Source organism: Rhinoderma darwinii, chromosome 1, assembly GCF_050947455.1.
Source record: "Rhinoderma darwinii isolate aRhiDar2 chromosome 1, aRhiDar2.hap1, whole genome shotgun sequence".
Taxonomy (NCBI): domain Eukaryota; kingdom Metazoa; phylum Chordata; class Amphibia; order Anura; family Rhinodermatidae; genus Rhinoderma; species Rhinoderma darwinii.
This window is the reverse complement of record NC_134687.1, coordinates 308,567,073-308,573,072: the sequence shown is the minus strand read 5'-3', so window position 1 is coordinate 308,573,072 and position 6,000 is coordinate 308,567,073. Positions and strand designations below refer to the sequence as shown.

Genomic DNA, 6,000 nt, shown 5'->3' with positions numbered 1-6,000 from the left:
ATATATATATATATATATATCTATCTATATCTATATATATACAAAAATCAGGCAGCACTCTGAAGGTGTGAGCAAAATAGTGATAGTGCTTTATTGGTCCATAGAAAAATACGACGATTAAGCTCAACACAGGAGCCTTTCTCACTTGAGAAAGGCTCCTGTGTTGAGCTGAGACTTCATATTTTTCTGTGGACCAATAAAGCACTATCACTATTTTTCTTATACCACGGAGTGCTGCCTGATTTTTGGATCTACTTGCATTGGGTCCTTTGGCCTTGACCCGGGCGGATCTGCACCCACATACGATTGAGGCTGTGCGGCTGACATTTAGTTTGGAGTTATATATATTTATATATATATATATATATATATATATATATACACATATATATATATATACACATATATATATATATATATATTAAGAACATTCGAAAGTTTTACTAAAGCTATAAATATAATTCAAAAAAGTTTTATTCTTAATCCCAAATACAGTTTTTCTTAATTGTTTTTTTTTCTGGGTTAATCCATGTTATTCTGAATGATCAATGTTACTGTATGTCTGTTACTCTGTCGAAGATATACGTTGGGAGGATTTGGACGATGTATAACTTTGATGAAAGGCTGTGAAGTATATGCATATAGTGGCATGCGTCGCCAATAGGCTCTCATAATAAAAAAAAAAGTATACCGCGCAGTATACGTTTTTTTTTTTACTGTATCCCTCTGTATAGAATAGCATAGTCTACTATGCTATTTTATACTGCAGAAAAAAAAAATGCCCATGCATACCAGTCTGGAAAATGTCAAACGGACAACCTTATCGAGACCTATGGATACGTTTGGCGTATGCGCCGGGAGCTTTCACGCGGCATATGCTGAACGTAGTCTCTGCTCACATAGTGTTAGAGCCCTAACACTCCTATATCAAAAACCAAGAATGGGAAGGCACACCGCCTATCTATGGAATGCAAAGTCTATACCCTAGGGTACCCCTGAGGAAGCTAGGTTTCTCCTGGCGATAAGCGTGGGGCTGATCTTTGTTTTTTAAATGTGCGCCCCTCTTCCTGGCTTGTATCTATTGTCTTATCCTTATGCTGTTTTAGGTATGTGCCATTTTGCATTGTATGTCACATTTATTCATGATCTTTTCCTAAGTTAGGAATTACCACATGTATTGAAGTGGGAACCTTATTAGGGACGTTTGTGTCCGGCAGGTCTGATCTAGTTTGGGGCTCGTGCGCACTTTATGGTGTATCTTGTTATGGATCACTGTTTGAATTTTTGCATAGAATGTTTTTAATTTGTTTTTCTTCTCCTTTTTGGTGTCAATAAAAATGTTGTTACTGTTTTGATATAATTTTGGAGGTGCATGGCAAATTTTTTTGCCCTACTTTCTCTGGTAGTTCTAACACTCATATATGCTCCTCTTCTCCTAGCACGGGTTGCAGGCATCTTCATTTTAAATAAAATCGTGTCTTTCTTCACATTTTTGAAATTTCTGCAGACAAAAACAAACAATCAACCAATTATTATAGAACTTGCAGGCTATTAATAATACTAGGGATAGACATATTTACATTAATGGATTCATTTATTGTTGCTAAACAGTAGCGTCCTTGCACTTTACTTCTTATTGCATCTATAGCAGTCTCACATTCTGAAGCACTGTACTCACAATGTAATGACATCAGTTGCTGTCTCCAGTAAGGTTCGTAATCTTAGGCTATGTCCACGTTTTTTGCATATGTTTGACGTATACGTCTGTTCTGTAAGTAGCTCCCGTCGTATATTTTTAACAGTGGCATCTGTCACCATAGACTTTAATAGTATCCATTAAATGGAAAGGTCATAAACTGGGGTCAAGAGAGGTTATGACGTGCTAAACGGATACCCTTATAGTCAATGAGTGACAGATGCCACTATTAGGCATCCGTTTAACGCATTCATTGCCCATAAACGATAAATATCCGTTTAACGTATATGTCATAACAGGTTGTTGAAAAGCTCATGGCGTATAAATGGTCCGATGTTAAAAAAATGTATACAGTGCAATATAAGTTTTTGGTGGGATAAGGCTAGATGTAATAGCATAGTCCACTATGTTCTTCCATACTTCAAAAAAAAAAAAAAAGTATGCTGATGTATATCAGTCAACAGAGGCCAAGACCATACCCTGTTGGCCTCCATTAGGCTAATGAAGCCCTATAGACACATTGAGCTTTCCCGACTGACACGCTTAACGTAGGGAAAAAACATGATCTAAACAGGGCTTTAGACATACATACTCTAGGGCAAATTGCATAAGAAACGAATCAACCTATTAGGCTAGATTCACACATCTGTGGTGTACTGTCGGCGTATACGCTGGGAAAATCTCCTGTTGTGTAGGTCAACACACTTATGTCTCATGCACAAGACCTTTTGTGCCGGCCGGGTCCCATCAGTGATCCGTGGAAAGATAGGACATGTCCTATCTTTCCACGGATCGGAAAGTCTGGTCCGTTTTCACTGACCCGATTCACCTGCTAAAGTGAATGGACTCGTGAAAACAATCGGGTGCCACTCGGGTGCCATGAAAAACTGCCCGAGTGGCACTCAGTCGTGTGCAACGGGCATTAGACTTTCATAGCCAAAATGGTGTCCTTTTGTTAGACGTTTGGCTGCTATACGTTGGGGTTCTGACGTCCAAACTTTATTGATAAGTGCAGTTGACAGCGTGTTATTTTTTAATGATAGTCAATGGCAGACTTTTGCAACTTTTTAGGTAGAAAGTTGCATAAGTATGTGTATACATTACATTGGCCTGGACCGTTTTAAGCGGTCATATCAATGTAAACACTAAACACAGTATAAATCTAGCCTTAGAATATTTTTTAGACTTTAATAAATCAGAATTCTATTTAAACTTTATGAAATTACTTAAAAAGTCCTGTTAACTATAGTGGGGCTCATTTAGCAAAACTGTCTCAGAAATTGCGCCTTGTTGCCACAGGACCCAATTAGAGTCCACGACACCAGCGTTGCCCAACAGTACCCTTTTAATTTAATGGGTTCTGTCATGGTGACCTTCTGTAGCGTCCATGGCCGCGGGCCGTCAGGTTTACTCACCTCCTGACGCCCGCAGCCATGGATCCGTGAGTGCTGGTCCCCATGTCCTTCCTAGGAGACGCCAGCGCTTACTTCCGCTCCGTTCTGCTGTGTCCATAACATAGGAAATCGTCATCATCATCAACTGCCACAATTTCTTGGTCTATAAGAAGGCCCCAGGCCTTCTGGTCCTTGCCTGAGCGTTGTTAGTTTTCCCAGTCTGTCTTGCAAATGGTCACTTAGTGTTTCCCATTCCAGTTGTTACCCGTACTTTGTTCCCTGTTCCTGCTTCCCATGCTGTGCCTTTAGTATCTAGTCGTGCCACGTCCTGTGTCATCTGCCACGTCCGGAGGAATCCGCCACGTCCTGTGTCATCTGCCACGTCCAGAGGAATCCGCCACATCTGGCGCAACCTGCGGCACCTGTGTCATCCGCCACGTTTGGCGTTATCTGCTGCAACCATCTACATCAGTGCCAGAGCTGCGGCCACCGTCTGGACTATCCAGGTACACTTGTGCGGGACATTGTATTTCTGAGGTTTCCTGTTGTTTGGCCAGCTACCTCCCCGCTACGGCGGTACGGCCTAGTGGGTCCACTAACCCGCTTCGTGACAGTATGCTCAGGCCATGGACCCCGCTGGTCAACCTGAGACTTTGACGACACAAGCCATGCTGGCCGAGATGGAGGATCTCCAGTCACGACAACACCAGCTCCTCCTGTCGGTGAATTCCATAGCCCATCGGCTGCTTGCTCCCACCATAGTCGTCACCGCACCGATTCCGGCGGTTCCTCCTGCTACACGTCCTGTCTGTACCAGTACCAACCCCCTGTGTTTCTTGCCGCTACCTCCATGCTATGACGGAGATCCGAGGTCCTGCAGGGGATTTTTGAATCAGTGCCTGATCAATTTCAGACTACATGCCAGGTCCTTCTCATCGGATGACGTCAGGATTGCCTTCATCATCTCTCTCCTTATTGGCAAAGCCCTGGCATGGGCTAATCCTCTGTGGGAACATCAGGGACCAGAGACCTAGGACTTGCAGTGCTTCTTACAGACCTTCCGCTCAATCTTTGAGGAACCTGGGACAGTTTCTTCAGCTGCTGCATCCTTGCTGACCCTACATCAGGGAGACCTCTCCGTGGGCGAGTATGCCATTCAGTTCCGTATCCTGGCTACTGAATTGACCTGGAACAACAAGGCTTTGGTGGCCACATTCTGGCAGGGACTGTCTTCAGGGATCAAGGACGAGCTGGCTGCTCGCGATCTGCCATCTACCCTGGACGATCTTATCCTACTCGCCTCCCGGGTTGACATGAGGATCCGGGAATGTTCCCAAGAGGTTCTCCGGGAGAGAGAACTTCCTAAGCTGGATTCTACTTTTCATCAATCTTCCTCAGTCGTCCCACCAGAGGATCCGATGCAGAGTAACTTTGTCAAATTGTCTACCCAGGAGAAACAACGCAGACACACTTCTGGACTTTGTCTGTATTGCGGCCCCAGAGGCCATATTGTGCGTTTGTGTCCCCAGAGGCCAGAAAGACCCCATTGCCTAGGATTGGTTGGAGAGACAACCCTAGATGGAACGGTACCTAATAAAGCCTTCTGTTCCAAGTTGACTATTCCTGTGACCCTAGTATCCGGCGAGAGGATGCATCAAGTTTCCGCCCACCTTGACTCTGGTTCTGCTGCAAACTTTATCCAGAAAGAGCTTGTGGATCATCTTCAGTTGCCCACAGTCCCCCTAGAGACGTCTTTGGCTGTTGCCTCAGTTAATGGACTTCCTCTGCCGGATCCTATCGTTTCTAAAAACAAACCGTTGAAGCTCCAGGTTGGAATACTTCATTCTGAACTAATTTCTTTCCTTGTTATGCCCAAGGCCATCAATCCTGTTCTGCTGGGCCTGCCTTGGCTTCGACTACATGCCCCAGTCCTGGACTGGAATTCTGGAGAGGTTCTCCAATGGGGCTCCGAGTGCCATGGTCGTTGTCTGTTGCATATCCATCCTTTCAAGCCTCCTCTGCCTCAGTCATTGGCGGGACTGCCTCCCCAGTTTGCTCAGCATGCAGATGTTTTCAGCAAAAGAGAGGCTGAGACGCTGCCTCCACATCGGACTTATGACTGCCCCATTGAACTGGTTCCTAATGCCTCTCTCCCCCGTGGTCGAGTATATCCTCTCTCCTTGCCTGAGTCTCTATCCATGTCGGCCTATATCAAGGAGAATCTGGAAAGGGGTTTCATACGAAAGTCTTCCTCCCCGGCCAGGGCTGGATTCTTCTTTGTTAAAAAGAAGGACGGATCCCTTTGACCCTGCATTGACTACCGGGGTCTCAACCAGATCACTGTCAAGAACAAATACCCGTTGCCACTTATATCTGAGCTGTTTGATCGCATACGAGGAGCCAATTTTTTTTCTAAGCTAGACCTGCGGGGGGCTTATAATCTAGTCCGGATTCGCCGGGGTGAATGGAAGACGGCTTTTAACACCCGGGACGGGCACTACGAATACCTAGTGATGCCCTTCGGACTGTGTAACGCTCCCGCAGCGTTTCAGGAGTTTGTTAATGATATCTTCCGAGATCTCCTCTATGTCTGTGTTGTTGTTTATATCGATGATATTTTGATTTTCTCCCCAGATCCGACGACTCATCGGAGGTATGTCTGTCATGTTCTACTACGATTAAGGGAGAATCGTTTATACGCCAAGCTGGAGAAGTGCGTCTTTGAGAAGAGTTCTCTGCCCTTCCTGGGCTACATCATCTCGGATCAAGGCCTCAAGATGGATCCTGAGAAAGTGAAAGCTGTCCTGGAGTGGCCACGTCCTCAAGGCTTAAGGGCCATACAGCGGTTCCTGGGATTCGCCAATTTCTATCGGCAGTTTATTCCTAACTTCTCTTCTCTGACGGCTCCCA

General features: G+C 45.0%; 1 protein-coding gene across 1 annotated transcript in view; it reads right to left on the bottom strand.

The window, feature by feature from the left end:
- Positions 1-218: 218 nt before the first annotated feature.
- Positions 219-6,000, bottom strand: part of PLVAP (plasmalemma vesicle associated protein) — a 30,680-nt gene continuing 24,898 nt past the window's right edge. Inside the window, exon 5 of the mRNA XM_075851232.1 lies at positions 219-1,501. The gene's annotated coding sequence lies outside the window, so the exon portion shown is untranslated. The remainder of the gene's footprint in view (positions 1,502-6,000) is intronic.